We start from the raw sequence: 19,956 nt of genomic DNA on the forward strand, positions 1-19,956 counted from the left end.
AAAATCCGCTATGGAATTGCTGCTAGAAACTAATCCCTTCACAGTAAAGTACATATGAAAAATTTAAATAAGGCTGAACTTCACTGTACATAGTTTAAGCAACAATTCAGCAAGGCTGAGTTCCAAAAAATTAGTATCTTCTTTTATGCTACTACCTATTGTGAAAATGGAGTATAAAATAGCAACCGAATTTTCAGAATTAAATACACCAGTTAGTGTCTATTAAAAGCTGTCTAAAATTATAGCTTACTGAACTTTTCTATCACTTGCTGCTTTAACATTCACAAACAACTTGGTTTCACCTGGCTAACAGAAGCAGTGTTATGAGTCTCAGAATCTCTTCTATCTTACTTAGGTAAGACCCTCCGCTTGTACCTGAAGCATTTTGAAACAATATGCTAAAAACCTGTGATATTTCACCAAAGTCTGCACCCACAAAAGGATCTGTAGACTTATTAATTCTCTGTCTTATGTTTTGGTGCACATTTCCCAGAATTCCTAAACTGAGGCCGGGCACCTAACTTTACTATCCTGTAGGGAGAGTATAGAGGCTGGCACAGTAGCCCACACAGATGATGCGAATGACCAAGTAAAGAACCATGAAATTTTTTTTTTTTCTATGATGACTGTGGGAAATGCATCTGAAACTCTCCCCAGCATGTGTGTTCATAAATCTCCTGGACAGTGTGAGACTGAGTTTTGTTCTTTTTTATTTTAAGATGGGGAAAGAGTTGGGAGTTAAAAAGGAACCCAAGTTCCTTCCTCCTTTTCCCAACCTCCAAATTTTAGTGCTGTATGCACTGGTTTCAGTATTTTTTTTTTTTTTTTTTTTTTTTTTTGGCTTTTTTGGTATTCTCCAGAAGTAATTTCACAAAGGACCCTAGTCCCTACTCTGTAGAAAAAGTAGCCTTTCTTGGGTTTTAATTTAATTTTATAATTCTTTCATATTTGAAAGTAAATCAGGATTACTTAATAATCCAGAACTCAGATTTACCACTGTTATGTGTGAGAAATAAAGTGAGAGAAAAAAAAAAAAAGGGAGGAGGAGGGAATGAGGAAGAGAAGGAATATAAGAACATGTTGAGAGAGCAAGTAGAGAGGTCAAGCAGTAGAGAAGGATAAAGATGAAAGTATGAAGGAGAAGAATGGAGGAGGGAATTATGTTAGAAAAACTTCTTCTGAGGAAATTACAATTAAACAATCAGAAATGCTTATTCTTTCATTTCAGTTTAGAACTGAAAATATGTACTTTCATTTATTTATCTTAAATGTTCAAACCCCTATTTTTATATTTTATATTAGCATTTCTTCACAAGGAGTAATTGCAGAGAAAAAAAAAAATTCCTCTGAGCAACATCATGATTGTGTAACAGGTAAATTATAGTCTTACCTCTGTTTTGTTTTACCACATATAAACAGACATTTATCTTGCCAGTGATATGCATGATAACTCTTGGTATGAGTTTATAAATTCATGTTGATCTCAAGCATACCTACCAGGGAAGCTTAGTGATATAACTGATGTTTTACAACATTCTCTCCTATGTGGTATTAAATATCAGGAAACTAAACAAGGAAAAGAGGTTATTGTGATGTAGGCTTTGTGATAAAACACCTTAATAAATTTTGTAAGATTTAGGCCTGTGAAGAATATATTATGACTCTGTACTACCTCATTATCTATATTGCATTACGTCAGTGGGTGGAATATGTAGGTCCCCAATTCATTCATGCAAGGGTGGTTTTAAAAGTGATGGAAGTGTTTGCTATGTGGACATAGGATGCTTCCCATCCTGGTGTGTGATGGCACCATGTTTGATGCCAGCATGTGTGGCATCGACACTTAGCCTGGTGGCAAAGGGGGACTCCCATGGTCAGACAGTTGTGGATGGCTGGTGGGAATGGCCCCCACTGCCTCCATGACAAGTGCCACTCCTGTACAAGTGTATGTCTTGCCAATTAAACTCACCCCCTCTTTGTGCAGGGCTGTGGGAATCACCCATCTGTCAACCTTAATTTGGGGCTTGGGGTTGAAACCCCAACATTTCAGTGTACAAAAAAACCAGATACAGGGTCTATTACATGTGATAAAATACTTGGGCCTAGTTCAGGTTTTATTTGCGGAGGGAACTTTAAAAATTGGCCTGAGAGAAGATAAAATCCAACAAAACTATTAAATCATTTTCCTTTTACAAATAAATAAAAGGGATATAACTTTTCTGTCTCTTAAGTCATTATGGAGAATTTTACTTGGATTGAAAATTATGTTCCATGAATAAAAACATTATAAATTACTATAAATGATTGATAACACCTTGTAGCCATCCTCTTTCCACAGAAAACTCCAGGTACCAAAGGAAAAAGGACAAGTATATTTATTCTGCAGATCAGTATTCTGAAGGTCAAAAAAAATATTTTCAAACCATTGTCAGGCTCATATTTAGTTAGTAATTTCAACTCTGTATATTATACCTAAAGAATCTGACCTGTGTAGAAAAACTAAATCTGATTAACATGAGGAAAGGACACTATTTTACTTTTCCAACTTTTGTATGGTTTATTTACCTTGTATTTTTCATTTTAGACTAAAAAACATTGACCATAAAAAAAAATTTCTTTTTATTTTTTCATCTGAAACCCTGTCCTTAGGTATGTATACATCAGACTCTCATTATAATATCATTTTTGTTTCACATGTTTTGTAGACAACACTTTCTGTAAAGAAACATTTCACATCACTTTATCCTTAAATATATACCTGGGACAATTCTAGCTGCAGTAAATGAGCTGCTGTTACAAAATGAATGCTCATATTAATGATTTCAGTGCTAACTTTAGGATCATTTGCACTCAGAGTATATGAGAACATAATTATTAACATTCTCCCCATTCCCTGACCTCAGATAATCCTCTTTCTTCTCTGAAAGGATTCAGAGAAGGAATTTAAAACACCTCATAAATTCAAGAGGTATTAAAGGTGTTTGCACATTTGAAACTATGATTTCTTTTAAATTTTTTTTGTGCTTCTCTATAATCTATCACTATCTGATTGCTCAATAGTTTTACAACTTTTGAAACACAGCTGAGCACTTGAAGTTTTGGCAATTAGTTTGAGAAAGTGTGAAGAGATTCTGAATGAATTTCTGTTTCCTGTCAATTCCAGTTGAAATTATTTCCCTATGCATTACAGAAATTTCCAGAAGTTTTCAAAATCTTCTTTGTAACTCCTGAGTGCTTTAAAAAAGGATATATTTTTTTCACATGCTCAAGAAATTAAAATCTTGATCTGAGAACTTTATATACTGATTTCTTGTTGATCATTTTCATTTTCACTGAATGCCGTATTTGGATATCTTGCAACTACTCCCTCACTCTGCAAGCATACAAGATGTATTGCTAGTACTTTCCTACAACAGACAAGGCAAACAATATTTTTCAGCCATCTGCCTTCTCTAATTCACACAAACTATTTACAAATTTGAAACATCAGTATATAGAATGCATTAATTCATATTTATTCTATCAATCTGAGAACAGTGCACATTCTAATATAAATTGCAGATGTCTGCATTTTTCACATATTTTCGACATTTTCAGGCAGCTGAGCCTAGAAAATAACATGACCTGGTTCAGCTAGGATAGGGTTAAGTTTCCCCAGCCGGGAGAAGGGATCTCCAGCCAGGTTATTCATACCAATTGTGTCCATTTATTTCAATATTAATGCATTATACAAAATAAATGCTAGTGAAATTGCAATTTATGTCCACTGCTAACTTCCAAATTATCCATTAAGATTAAGCAAAAGTTTGTAAACAGAAATAGTGGTTTAGATTTCTCATTGGTTTTACATTTTCATAATAAAATTCTTTCTAATGCAACAAGGATCTTTTATCTTGTATACATCAAACAAGAATCATACTCACCAATGCTTTAAAATATACAGAATTAAGTATAGTATAATGAAATATATATATATACACACATATTTTGGTAGATTGTTCTGTAAAGCTGACATGAGAGTATGTGATGAAAAGTGCTGTCACAGACAAGAATTCAGACACTCTAGAGAGTATTTATCTGAGTTGTCTTTGCAGTTCTTTCAGATGGGTGTTCTAACTGTTGCTCCCTACCACGAATCAGTATTTCCAGAAGAATTCACATGAGGTTACATTAGTACAGATTTGAATTTTGTCTCCTATTGTCACATGTAATGTGTTCTTGTGAAGTGGTGTAAGGTTTGTTGTCACTCTTAGAGCAGTGCATGTCGATGTCATCTTCACACTCATTAAAGTCATGATGTGAGATCCCATACACATTGACACAAAACTGCTACAGTTTCAAACTGTAATAGCACTAATAAGTTATTTTGCAAAACTGTCTCAATGTGCCCATTGTGCACAGAAGATTATGGAGATAGGGACTTATGGTAATATAGTGACCATTCTAACAAGAATAGACAGACATTCTTTTCAATATGTTAGGCAAAGCACGCTAATTAGATGGGCTAATATTTAAATATTTCCAAAATCCTATAGTTAAGTTCTATACAATTTTAGAACACTTTGCTAGAAATAAATCTGATTTTCGTAAGTTTTTCATTACAACTAGCCACGGAAGAATGTACAAGACCATAATCCTTCTTTGGCAGTACTGGCTTCTCCTATGGCATGGCACATGTGCTCATACAGCTTTTTTCCTCCTATCATAGCTGTTTCAACAGATATTAAATCCCATTTTAGTTAGTATCACAGTTGGAATAGGAGTGGACACTATTATTAACCTATTACTACATAGTAAGTATAACTTCCTTTTTTCTCTTGAAATATTAACTTTGAGGTAGAAGTCCACCATTGTGGTACAGAGTGTACAACAGAGTTAAAAGACACCTTCAGAAGGCATTTAATAATTTCCTACTACACTTAGCTATAATTACTATTGTAGAGTAATTCTCATAATGCACCAGTGGTAATTCATATAACTACCAGATATTGGTGGCAAGCAATTACCGGAGCATTACATCTGCTCAAATAGGTGTCTACATGTCTATGTATGTGCCTTACCGTACCTCATTGTTTTTGTAGAACTAACTATTAATTTAAATAAATATTTATGTCTGACAATGCTGTTGCAATAAATGTTAGCTGTATTATCAGGAAACCACAGGCTGAAGCCTGTTAAGTTAAAAAAGGAATTTATCAGGGTTCCCCAAAAGTACAAGAATTAAACGGCGACAAAGGCTTTGAAAGTACAAGGCAATGGATGAAGCCAGACACCCAAGGTCCTTTCACCAGTGGTTGGTTACGGGTGATTAAAGAAAAGCAACCTTGGGAGTTGGGTATAATTTGCTTTAAGGATAACAAAAAGAACAAGAAAAACATATCCAACATGAGTAAACCACACCATACATAGCCTATTTGGATTTAAAATGGAGTGGTGAACCCATCAATGACATTAAGGTGTAATGCACATTACAAAACATTAAAAAATGCCCCTAAGCAGACTCTACAGGGAGGAGTAAGAAACCATCAACATCAGTATTAAAATCCTTTGGCAAATAACTTGGGATGCTAATGATTCACTCTAACCCCTATCTTTCTTCATTGATCTTTGAACCCAGAAAAATATACCATAGATGAGTGTAACACCAGAGAAAAGAGAAAACTGTACGTCAGTTTTAACTGTATCATTATTGGAAATGACCTGTAATAATTAGATAATTTGGAACATAACACTGTAACAGGACTAATAATAATTCTTTGATTAGATTTTTAAGACTTTAATTAGACTAGCCATAAATCCTTGGTTTTGCACATAAATTTTGTGCTGCTTCAGCCTACATAAAGTGTACAGGGTGGGTTTTTTGATAACACACCACAGATGAATGGCTGTTAAACCTGTACTTGGTGCTATGTCATTCCCAGTATTTCTGTCATTCCATCCATGAAGATATATGTGGGGGAAGTCTCTAGATTATCTACTGGTTCATTTCCCTAACGTTTTCTACTCATTTGGTTCCCCCATTGCCCAGCCTAGTTTCCTTTTCAGTATTGTTACAGAGAAAAGGTTCCACTCCTCAACTTTGAAGCAGTAGAATACTATTTTCCTCTTAATCTTTTAATTGATTACTAATTTCCTCTTAATCTTAAATTGTGATATGCCCTAACAAAGAACTTAATCTGCTTGGCTTCAATAGCAATCCAGTATTTCTTCTCAAGATCACAGTGGAAAGGAAAACGGTTCATGTTATTCTTCCTTGAAATTATGTTTCATGTAATTGAAAACAATCAAAGGGTTCCATTAGTTTCTAGTTTCTTAGAGTATTTAAAGTGACTCTGGTCACTTTTCCTCAAAAATCAAAATGTCTGGAACTGTGAACAGACGCATTGCCCTCCTCTAGACTTTTAAAAGTTGGTTTACATTTTAGAAGCAAACAAACTGTAACAGATTTTCCAAAATGTGACACAGTATCTCAATGGAGGTTTTATCACTGCTGAAGATTGTCTTTAGGTTGCACTCATACACATCCCACAACAGCGTCTGCATTCTCTGCAGCAGCATAACATTGTTGATTCAGGTGTCTTGTGATACATAGTACCCACCACAAGCTTTTTCTTCAGTGTATCTTGTTCTTCTTTCATTGTTATAGACGATTTTCCTGTACCTTTAGAATTATAAATCAATCTTTAATTTATTTGTTGTAGTTTCTGATTGGGGATTATGTCAAACTTCTTGTAACATTAAGTATTTAATGACTAGTAATGAATCCAAAAGTCCTTCCTGTGTTGCTTTCTTATATCTTCCCATTAACAGTAAATACGATCTCCAAACTAGTTTTCCACTAATTTTACAGCAGTTTTGTTTAAAAGATGTACAGATAATTTCTGGAATCACTTTGCCTATAAAACTCTAGTATGAAACATGTCAATAAACAGAAAGAGTGTTTTAGTTCCAAACTGACACAAAGAAAGGCAAATGATCATGTTCACTTACCTCAGTTGTAATAACAGTGTTACTGTAGGTCATAATGTCCAAAGTTTTGAATAAACCCCAAATTCACAATCTGACAAAATCTAGGACCTTTTCAGAGAGACCATGAAGATTTACATTAGCAAATCTAATCAAGCCATCAGTATGCATTGACTTAGTAAGGAATCTTTTTAAATCATTAATCAGTGGTTTATAATTCATATCTTAGTTGACATCTATACCCACATTGCACCGAAGGAATGCATAAGTATAAATCTCTGCATATAGAGAGATGGCAAATATTTTCTCACACTAGCTGCTTAAATATAATATTGCAATTTGATAAAGGGCATTAAAAATATCATGTTAGGGGTGTTTCCTTATATCAGCACCTGAACCAATCAAGAAAAGAAATTTTTTAACTGTTACCTTGAGTCAGCTGTTTGAACTGAATTTTATTACTTCATCCTTTACTACTGATAGAGGTAGTAATGATCATGATGTGAGATAATTTGAAACTTGGCATATATTGATAAGACTACTTGAAGTTCTAAAATTTTGGAATTCAAGAGATACGGAAGGTGGAATTGCTACAACTACTTCATTTCAGAGGAAATAGAAAAAATTATTCCAGATCTGGAGAAATTTGAGATATTCAAAAGAAGATCTAGTATGAGAGTAAATGACATAAGTCAATCGTCTAAACACAGACATGTCTGTTATGCTCCAAAGTAGCTAAGTTAACATGTGTGTCGGGCAGATATAGCACCAGATCTACAGAAGATCTACACTGTGCACAAGCTAACCTAAGGTTACCTAAGAGTGTTACAAGTGAGGTTAAGCATCTGTGCATAGTCAAGATCCAGCACCTTGATCTTTGGAATTTGAACACAGCAAACACGTGGACATCTGTATTTGTGTTTTAGTCTGTGATCTGAGTCCCTCTCATATTGGACCTGGGAGCTCCATTTACTCATAAAAGACAGGTTTGAGAGGAGACTACTTCTTAGTTTTCTACCTTAAATGCCTAAGTTTCACTAAAGTCAACAGAAAACCTCCAGGTGAGAAGAGAGTCTGGTTAAGTGAGCTGTTTTTTCCTTTCCTTGAATGGTATAGTATGTGTTCAGGAACTTTTAGGTATCCATTGAGACTCATGGTCTATTATATCTAGCCTTCTTTTGAAAGCAGAGAGTTAATTTTTTTTTTTTTTTTTTTTTTAAATGAGTATCTAGTATTTTGAGCATTCACTCAAATTTTGCCACAGCCTGATGGGATGTAAAGCACCACAAAATAGAAATGCATGGGACATGTGCAGTACCACAGGACATTTTACCATGCCTTTTGGAGTTGAGACATTCTGGACCAGGAAGATCTTTAGTCTGACCTGTCTGTGACTGACAGAAACAGAGTCCCAGTTTGCCCCTTGAGACATCTGTATGCTTTGCACTAGATCATGAAGGATATTGATAAAAAAGAGTATCTATCTGAACACAAATTCTCCCGAGAGACACTAATTAATGTGAAAAACTATAAATATAACCACCTTATGAAGTAAACAATACAGTGATGTTTAAATAAGTTCTCACAATAACAACTGGACAATGGTGTTTAAATTCTTAATGATGTTTACTCTTAGGTAGTTAGGCAATGCATGTCTATTTTAACATTCAAACTTTACATATTTATTAAATAAATATCCACTAAATTAATTTCAGTTGTCAGATTATAGAAAATAATTCTTAATATAAGCAATGAACTCGAAATTTATTTGCTGTTTTGATGTAGTATAAATGCTATATATTATCCAGTTAAAGCACACAGGATGTGCTGAAGACACTAAACACTCTAAACGTAGGTCCAATGTAATCTAATTTTGTTTATCTACATGGTACAATATGTCAATTTGAGCAAGTCATCCTGCACTTCTTTGGTAGTTAGAGGAGGTAAATAGAGGCTTTTAAGGCACCATCCATATTGTGTGATATCACTGCTAGGAGGAGATATATCACACCACCTAAAAGTGCCCAATATTTTCTAATAATTCAAACCAAATACAAATAATTTTAAAGTGAACATTTAAAAGCTGTATAGTTCTAATATCTGCTATTTCCTCCTCCTCCTTCTTTCCATCCCTATTCAGACAATGTTCTTCCTATTCTTCATTCATCCTTTGTAGGTCTTTGATGACAGACTGCACTTTTTTTTTTTTTTTTTTTTAAAAAAAAAAAAAAAAAAAAAAAAAAGACTCAAACAGATAATGTGTATGCATTAGAGAGAATTGCCACAATAGAATTTTGTGTGCTCAAGATTCCATTGCATGTTCAAATTTGCTTTGGTCTTTCAGCTACAACTTTTTAAACTTACCATAATGAGTTAAAATTTCATGGACTGCCTCCAGTTATCTGTCAGAGTAACACATAAAATTTTGTTGGAAGATGCCTGAGGTAAGTTGGCCCAAAAGTGTTAAAAATAATATAGTATGGCAATTGCACTTTTAATGATAATGAGATGGCACATTCTTTTCTGCAACATCTGAAAGAGAAACAATGAAAGCTGTCATGTTATTCAAACTAAGATGAATTTTCTATACATAACTAGATATATTAGATCTTTGTTCATGAAGCTTATCAGTCAACAATAAATTTAATGCATCAGCTGAAGAATTTAAATATTTTTTCTGTCCAGTTAAAAATGTCCAGTGAAAACCTATGGCAAAAGTAAATGTATTTATAAACTCCCTTCTGAAGATATATATTTTATTTATTTTGATGTTCAACGTTTCAATATTAACTTCAGGGACCTTAGAATATCTATATTTCTGAAATGAAAACACTATATAGGTATGTGTTACTTTTTAAGAAAGAAATATATCTGTGCCAACCTTTCTTTGGATTTGGATCATATCTTAGGGAAAAAAAAAGATCTGCAGAAAAAAATTGCTCTGAAAACCTCCTCATTTAATTTTTCTTGAATCAAACATAAATTTACAGGAACATGTATACACAATGACAAGACCTTTTATAAGCAAACAGTTTTCTCTACCTTATTCTTTACCTCTTGGAAAAGATTGATAGACCTTGTCTATGACAATTAATAGACACTTTGACCAAATATAAGGCAGTGAATAACTAGTTTGTTCTCTGAATGACTGGCAGATTTTTGAGAACAGAGCTGTGAGAGCACAGTAGAAATAAAATTTAAAAGACCAGCAATTCTGATACTGAGTTCTACACATTTTTCACAGGTAATAGAAAATGGGGTAGTGACAGAGTTTATATAACTGATTTATGAATTAGATTTATTTCAATAAATTAAACTCACAATTTTCACATTGCTTAAGTTACTAAACTCATTAAAATTCCAACTCTGAAATAGTAGGTTGCAAAAACAATGTTTTAGTTATTGCTATGTGTTTTGTTTACTACATCATTGCACAATATGGTAAATTACTGGTTTTCTTTATCATATTACAGTCTGGTTTCATCTTCAGTTGTCCCCTTAAAGCTTCTTAAACAGTTACATGACTAAGAGACAAACACCAGTGAAATGGGATACACACCAAATCAATGACTTCTCCAACAGGCAAGGTCAAAATCCAGTAGTTCTAGTAAGACATCTACTTGTTTTCTTGTTGTGTATAAAATAAAAATTTCTCACCAATATGTTTTACTTCTTTAACAGACAGTTTCATATTCAACGTATAATAGTATCATTTAGAGGACCTTATCTTGCTTTTAAGGCCATTATGTAATACAGTGTCAAAACATTACCAATGTTAAGATGCAATACACACGGCATATGAAAGGCATCTCTGTGGAGCACTTCTTCCATAACCTTAAGGTCTATGACTCTCTTGTATAACATGGTGGTTTAATACAATCCATTTCTGAGAATTCCACGTTGCCTCATTCTCTTCTCTTCATTATTATTCAAATGTTTAGTAATAATTCCTCTTACTCTTCCTGTCACATATCTTCTAATAACAAAATCTGTCTGGTTTATAATTTCCTGCAGCATTTTTCCCTATTTTTCTAGAGATTGATATTATGTCTGCCTTTCTCCAATTTTAGAAACTTAATTCATCAGCTACTTAAGTTAGATAGCTTAGAACAAAGCAAATTTAGATTTTTTTTTTCTCAATAAATGGACTTTTTTTCCATATCAGATCACTAGATTTGTCTTCTTTGTGGTGGTTCTTATATTTTTTGCTAACATATGTAACATGTAGATACTGTTTTCATGAATGAGTACACTAACTCTTTAAAGATCTTGCTGTAGTACACTGTTGATAATGCTGCCTTTAATTTCTTTGAGCCATACTTGCAGGTTAGTAGTATTTAACTCTTTCTGGATATTTACATTCATGTCTTATCATTAATTTTTTCAAAAAGCTCTGCCGTAGATTCACGAGTATTTCTTTCTATTCTTAATAAGAACATTTAATTCCTGTTTATATTTCATTGTTTGAACTTGTTAACATACTTACTGCTGAATTTTTCCCAGTTTAATCAGTGGTCACTAAGGTAAAAAGAAAATGAGCATGAATACTTTTTCCTTTTTAAAGTGTTCCCTTTCCTGTAAAGCACACTGGTTCTCTTAGTATAAAGTTAAATGCTTACATATCTGAACCTGAAAGTACTTATTTTCCTATTTTTATAGAGTTGAGAGAAGGTGTACTGTTTTTTCATTCTGATAGTGAACATACTATTTTTTAATTCAACATTTTTAAAAATAATAAACTAATTTTAATTAGGAAAAAGATTACTGCAGTGCAGTCTGTATAATTTTTATTGTTTATTTTTGCCTAACAACCTTTTACCAGAGAGGGAAGCTAGATTTCATGCATAAAAATATCACTTTGTTCTCACTGTTTCTTTCCTCATCTCTCCATAGCTGCCAGTACTTTCTACTCTGGAGAGTTTTATTTCCATGGAACTTAAAGATCTCTTTCATCTCATTCTACAGTTAGAAAATATCAATCAGGAAATCATGTCCAAGTGGTTTCTACAGAGAAAAAAAAAAAATCTGAAATTGAGACGTTGATCAAAATTGCTAGAGATTAAGAACAAACAAGTTTTTCTTTCACAGGTCTGCCTATCTATTCTGGTCAAAAGGGATGAATGGGCAAGTAGAAAGTGATCTCATCTCCTGGATCACTGAATGCTGTTTAATGCTTAACCAACACGTTTACTAGCCAACAGTAAAGCCTGAAGAGTACTTATATGGGGAGCAAATGCCAAGGATTTTTGAAAATCTCAGGTGATGGTAAATATTCATTAGTTGTAGAGTCCTGTAACCTTTCTATCCCAGCTGTCCACAGCTGACACTGGGACTGGAAATACAAAAAGTAGTTAATATAAGAGAAGGGAAAAAGTACATTTGATACAAATAAGTCTTAGAAAAATCAATGTCAACAATCTTGCATTTGAGTAGAGTTTTCCTACAGATTTATGACTTTGCAAAAGCAAAAAAGAAAAAAAAAAATCAATGTCAAGTGATATGCAAAGTAAAAGAAAATCTATGTACGTTTGTCCAAGAAAATTGCAATAGATAGAAAACTGATGAAGTGACATTTAGACAGGTTGGAAAAAAAATATTTCTAAGATCAAAAAATTTCTATTATCCTGTGAGGATTATATACAACATATTTGATCTCCTTGTTGTGCACGCTATTGACATCCTATCTTTGCATAGGGTATGTCTGATGAGTTTCAATATCATGTAATTTAGAATCTTTGTATGAGTTTTAGTTCATTTAAAAGTAACAAAGTAACATCTAAAATAGTCTAAAATAACTCCCTGTGCGAAAGTCTGTATAAAAAGAAATCCAACAAACTCTGTGAGTATTAACACATGATCCCCCAAAAGGAAATAAAATTAACTTGAAGATTAAAAAAACCCGAAAAACACGTAAAAAAGATACCTCTGCCCTGTTCTTAGTCTTTGAAAAAAATCTACTACCAGCACAAGTACACTTTACTGCATGTAAAGACTGTTAAAGAGTATTAATGAACTGTACATGACCTTTGCCAACAGTTAATCTTTGAAAGCAGCAAACTAACTTCCATCTACATGGAAGACAAACACTGAGAAAATATTACTATGAATGACATTGGATATCAGTGTGTACGAATATAACATATTGAGTAGGATGATTTCCCAAGTGAATAATCTCTTTGTTTCACTGTGTTAAACAATGGCTGTCAAATCTTAACATCCTTTAGTAGAATTTCTTTCACAACAGGGAAATACTCTGTATATACCTGATACAAACACCACTTTATTAATTTCCATTGTTAACTACCTTAGTAGTATAGAGAGACACTGTCAACCAAAGATAGGACAAAAAGATGAAAAGTAAGAAGATGAAGAGTAAAATTCCATTGTTCTCCTCCATTTCTTTTAGTAAAGAGCAAAAGAGATAATAGTAATATAAGAAGTAGCCATTAGATATGTGGATTAAGTCAATAAGACAATTCAAAGATAACGTTTTAATTCACTGTTACAGAAAAGGTAAAAATTTTATAAGGTTAAAATAAATGAGAATTGGTTGTTACCACACGTTTCCAACACCAATATGAATTTTCAAAACCTATCTCTCTTTACAAACTTTGCTAGTACCTGTAGGGTGGAATTAAAAGCCAGAGAAAGCAAAGAATAGGTTGTCAGTGAAGTTTATCTCAGCTAGAGAAATGCATAACATGATTGAATGTTACTGATGAACAAAGGTACAAAATAACCATTCTGATCAGATCAGCTAAAGTACATGGTTTGAAGTATATCCAAGATGCTTTTAATGATAAATAAAAAAATCACACATGATTTTGTGCCTTAATTTCTAGGAGAAGAAAGACTACACTCCCTATATCTTCCCTCTTTTCCAGAAACAGGGTTTCAAACTTCTGCACTGAGTCTGAACTGAAATCTCTATAAATACTTCTAATTTTGACACATACAAAAAGGTTATATCTATTTTTCCTCATTTCTGAAATTGATTCTTTTTGCAGTTGCATCTAAAATGCTTTATTCTGAAAGATGGTATCAAGAGTCAGAAATTTCTCTGTACAAATTCTTCCACTAGTCTTTAAAAAAAAAGTGCAAATATTAGATCTTCTGTATCACATTGCGTGTATGGGTTACATGTACAAATATGTGTACAGATGAGCATGTTGTTATATGTCATGATCCAAACAAAAGTCAAGAAAAAGTAAATAAGGGTACTGTAATAGATGTATGAAGATACATTTCAGCCAAGAGTATATATATATAAAAAAAATAGATAACCTTTGATGAGCTCATCAGAAAGGTCAAGAGGTAAGATATGTTTCTTTCCAGAATTCATTTGTGAATTGGTTTTGAAAATAAACAGTTTATTAAGAAAGTGCTAGTGAGAGCATTGTTATTAAAGTGAAGGAACTTGTATGAAATTAAACGGAGTTCAACATTCTTGGCTGGAAACCAGTGGCTGCACACTCTAAACAACTGAAAGACTTCAGAACATATCTACCTCAATATTATTGCATAGGTAGCCACCCCACATGAGTTGTAAATATAACCAGTGAATGTAACACAGAGGAACAATTCAGACCAGCAGAGAATAGAGTACAAACCATTCTAATAATACTAATTTTAGGTAGATCGTAGTATACCTGGTAAAAAGAGAGCATATCAGAAATATATAAACATATGATATTCTTATAGTACAATGAAAATAAGAATATGCACTATTCCATACATATATATTCAATTAATACATATACTAATATAGAGAGTTTATACAGTATTCTCTTAAATATAAAAGGATCCTGTCATAATGTAAAAAATGCAAGTACCATCAATACAGCAACTGGAAGCTTATTTTTTTTTAGTGAGGGGAGAAGTTCTCTATATTCTTATTTTACTACTTACCTATTCTTATGAAATAATATATAGCAAAAATTAAAGTTACATCATCTGTAAAATAGTGGATCTCACTATATGGTCATGTCCTCTACCAGCAGATATACTTGAAATTTACTTAATATTCTGACAATCTCCTACTGTGAATTTGGGGTCCTCACTAAAGACTCTGCAATAAACTTGTCCTTGTTTAAATTTTTAAGAATCTAATTTCTTCAGGGGGCCATAAATAGTGGATTTTGGTTCTGTTTTTTGTTGTTGCTTTGGGAGGTGTGTGTGCACAGAGCTTTCATCTTTAAATATTTATGATTATGATGCTGCTATTGAGAACAAAATTCACATTGATGACTGGAATGACAATTTTACATATATTTTACGTGAGACAATGTATTCAGTATTAGATAAAGCAGCAAGCAAGACAGTCATATATTGGCAAAAAAAGATTGCTTTAAAAAGACAAATGGATAAATTTGTCCTAGGAGGGAAGTCCCTAATTGTTTTCCTTTTACTTTAATCTGATTTTTTTTTTTCTTTTTTCATCAAACAAATGGAAAACCAAATTACACATGGCAGAGGAAAAAGTTCATGAAGGACTGTATCCCATGGGAAGAATCCCACAGTGGAGCACGAGGAAGAAAGAGCAGCAGAAGCAAAGTGTTGTGTTATGAACTGACCATGACCCCCATTCCCCATCCCCCTCAGCCACTCAGCAGGGGGGAGGATGTAGAAAAATCAAGAATGAAGTAGTGAAATTGAGCCTGGGGAGAAATGGGGAGTAGGTGGAAGGTACTTTTAGTTTTGTCTTTGTTACTTGCTATCCTACTCTGTTGTTGATTGGAAATAAATTAATCTTCCCCAAGTTGAGTCTGGTTTTCTCCTGACAGTAACTGATGAGTGATCTCCCTATTTTATAACAACTCATGAGATTTTCCATCTTATTTTCCCCATCTATCTTGTTGAGGAGGGAGAATGAGAGAGTGGCTGGGTGAGGGTCTATCAACTAGCCAAGGTTAACCCACCACAGCTCCTCTTGGTCCCTTCAGCAAGCAACTCTCAGACCTGCTGATCTCTCTGATACCTCACCCAGGTTTACGGACTCCCTAGTACTTGGCTCCTCAAGCTGTTATTCTGCTCATTGGTGAGCCTGACTTGCTTGCAGTGATTGCACATGCTGACCTACACAACCACACAGTGCTATGCATGCTCTACTGACTATATGAGTAGACACTTTATTTTCAGTAGATTCATGCAAGGACTTCAGTTATCGAAGGGATTTCACACATCAAATTCAGTTATATGATATATTTTTCAGTTGACACAAATAACATACTTATTATTATGCATTTAGGGTACTTTTAATCAATATTTGTCGTTTTTATTTCTTTCAGCTAATTTACCATGATCCCCTTTAGGCAGAATTATAAACTTATTTTCTTTCTAAAAAATAAACTTATTGATAAATTTGGAGAGGTGTACAAAATGTTATACTCTAACTCCATGATGGTTAGTGAAAAAAAATAAAAATGTGGAGTTTTTTCTTCTGTATTCTCTCTAATATATCTATATGTTATAAGAAGTTATATTAGTTTAATATGCTAGTTGCAGTTACGCTATATTATTTTAACAAATGTATTTTCATCAGCAGAGTAACATAGAAATAGTTTGTTATAAAATGCATAAATAAGGTTGGTAAAATGTGAGCTTCCTAAGCAAAAACATCACAACTTTTATTTTCCCTAAAGCATTCCACTGTTTTAGAACTTATCTCTTAAGATAACTTAAATATTTCTGACCTGGATTTATAAGAACCAGTTAATGGTGATTACAAGTCACAGTTACATAACCTCCCATCCAGAAATCTTATTAACAACCTTACAAACCAATTTACCAGTTCTTATGAAATGACTAACATTTGCCTCTTTGAAAGTGTACAATGGTCTTTTATATATTTTCCATAATTTCCATATGAAATGCAATCAGTTTAACAGTGAAAAGATTAAAGTTCTTGATAACCTTGATAATATTGATATTCAGCTATTCTGAATTATCCATGGGAATTCTTTAAATTAACCCTTAAAAAAGAAAAAAAGCTTCATGTTACCCACACTGCAGTAACAAGGAAATACTTGAATCAGAATTGAAAACTGATATATGTGATATATGGTATAAATACTTTACAAATCAATATTATCCATAATTCATATAGTTATCTGAAGTTCAGCTTCCTTGAGAATCTCATGGTGGTTTGTGCACATAAAATCTTCATCTGGATTGACTGACTTGCAATGAAGTGCAATAAATTTGACAAATTACTCAATGACTAGAAGTTGTTTAATAATCTTATGTTGATATGCAACCTTGAAGTAAATCCAAAGTATTGAACTCACAGTTAAAATTACAAAACAATAAGTGTGTTGGGTTTGTGTGTGGTGGGGTTTTGGTAGCAGGGAAGGGGCTACAGAGGTGGGTCCTGTGAGGAGCTTCTCAAAGACCCCCCAGCTCCAAGTTGGACTAATAGATGTCCAAGGCCGAGCCAGTTAGGGATGGTGGCTGTGCCTCTGTGATAACATACATAAGAGGGGGACTTGAGAGAAGGAAGAGCTGTGAGGGAAATATCTATGCAAGCACTGAGGTCAGTGGAAGAAAGGAGCAGGGGGCTGGAGGTGCGCCAGAGCAGAGACTCCCCCACAGCCTGTGCAGGACCCCATGAAGGAGCAGGTGTCTGTGCCTGAAAAGTGCCATAACTCTGTGGGAAGCCTGAGCTGGGGAAATCTTTTGCTGTGGGGACTGCAGACTGCAGAAGGGATGTGTGCTGGAGCAGTTCGTGAAGTGCTGCATCCTGTGGGAAGGATTCATGTTGGAGAAGTTCATGGAGGACTGTTTCCAGTAAGAGAAAGCACATGCTGGAGCAGGGGAAGAGTGTGTGGAGTCATCCTCTGAGGAGGAAGGAGTTGCAGAAATAATGGGTGATGAACTGACTGCAACCTCCATCCCCTGCTCCTCTGCACTGCTGGCAGGGAGGAGTTAGAGAAGTCGAGAGCAAAGCTGAGCCTGGGAAGAAGGGAGGGGTGGGGGTAAGGTGTTTTGAACATATGGTATATTTTTCACTGTCCTACTCTGATTGGTAAGTTAGTAGAGGTGGCGTTCAAATTAAAGTGATGGATTTTTTTCTTCCCCAATAAAGCTGTCTTTTGCCTGTGACCATAATGTGTGAGTCATCCCTCCCTGTCCTTGTCTTGATCCTTGAGTCTTTTATTTACTCCTTCCCATCCTTGAGGGACAAGCAGTGAGTGAGTAGCTGAGTGATTCTCGGTTGCCTTTTGGTCTTAAATCTAGAAAATAAACTGAAACAAACAACTTCCTTTTTTTCATTAACATAAGCAAATATAATAGAAGACTGTGAAATTCAACCTTGCTCAAAGAATGTGCAAAAAAAGGTGGACATTACTTGACCTCATCTTCAGATATTATTTAAGCCCAGGTCTATGAGGTTTTCTCCAGATTCTCTAAACAGTGGTGTTTTCATCTATGAACAAGGTCATAAAAATAAATTAATGAAAAAATTAATGAATGTTCCATTATTTCAGTCAAAGTCAAATATTTGGAACCATTCTGACGCTTTTAAAGAGTTCTTCCTTTGGGACTAACCTTTATAATAATCATATTCAGGTTAATGGTGAAACGATGTCAGAAGCATTGGCACTTAAGACCAAATCTGAAAACAAAGAAAACCTAGCAGAGGAAATTTTCAGTAGAACATTTAGTAAATTTGTACATGCCTTTAAAAATCGGTGGTCAGTCTATGCATAGCTATGTTTTCATCTTGGTTAGTATTGTCATGTCTAGGACTACAAAAAAGGGAGTAGCTTAACTCTACATGGGCTTCCAAACCTGTACATCAAGCGTATAAAAGACCCCTGCCAAACTTTATGCTGTCAGATATCAAAGGTATCTCTTTAAATGTCCTTTTCCTTGTATCTCTTCTCTTACACTTTATAGGGTTTTTTAAAATTTTATTTTACAGTACAGGTGTGTGAATGAAAGCCAAGATAAAAAATTTATCCCTATCACAATAGCTTTAGTGTCCTTAATAGTGTTCACATTGATGGTGACTTTTGCTGTCTTCATATGACTTTTAAAAGCTATTACCCCAATTCTGTATTGCATGGCATTTTGAGTAGCCACTTATACCTGCACAATGTGAATGCAAACTGAGTATAACTTTATTAGGTTCTGATTAAAGCATTATTTTGTTCAGGAGTAACTCCCTAGAGAAGGGGCAAGACTATGAATTATCATGACAATCATCTTTATAAGAAGGATGGAAAAGGTGAATGAGATTAGCATAATATCGTGTATTTTATACATTTTTTTTTCTCAAAGTCTCAGTTTCAGGTGGTTTTAGCCCTCAGATTTCCATTAAAGTCCGTTGGAGTCATGTGGCTTAAATAAGCACAGGGCACTATGAAATGCAAGGGAAATAATTATGTACAGTATAATTGCATAAGACTAAACTCATATTGCTTCCAGTAGATGTCCCAGCTGTGTTATCTATAGATTTCTGTGTATTTAAAAATATGATTTCTCCTTGGTATGAAACAAATTAAAAATGGCAATTTCTGGAAACAGTTTTATAGCAAGTGTGGACACTTTTTTTTGATGCTGAAAGGCTAGTAGTTACAGAAGAGGTATAATAAAAATACAATAAACAGGTATGCTTGAATGTCTGGTTTTCTAATTAAGTGATAATAGTGCTATTGTGCTATTTTATGAGGTTATAATCCTGTTCCCAGACTATGAGGCTGAAGGATGAACACTTTATTCCAAGACTGGAACTATATTATTGCCTCATAAAACAGTGCAGTAGCACATTATGGGTATGATGTGACTAGGATTAGTGCTACTGTAGCTTTTCATACATTTTAACTGTTTAGACAGTCTAGTGAGTATATGTCATTTATGAATACATAGGGTGAGATGATAATGAGTTTGGAAATGGATAAGTAGGTAAAACCACAAAAGACTGCATGAAACTGAGTTCTACCAATTACTACTTTGCCAGTGTATTCACATCGCTCTGAAAAGAATATA

The sequence above is a fragment of the Athene cunicularia genome, assembly GCF_003259725.1.
Source record: "Athene cunicularia isolate RWA chromosome 3 unlocalized genomic scaffold, athCun1 chr3_part1, whole genome shotgun sequence".
NCBI classification, from domain to species: domain Eukaryota; kingdom Metazoa; phylum Chordata; class Aves; order Strigiformes; family Strigidae; genus Athene; species Athene cunicularia.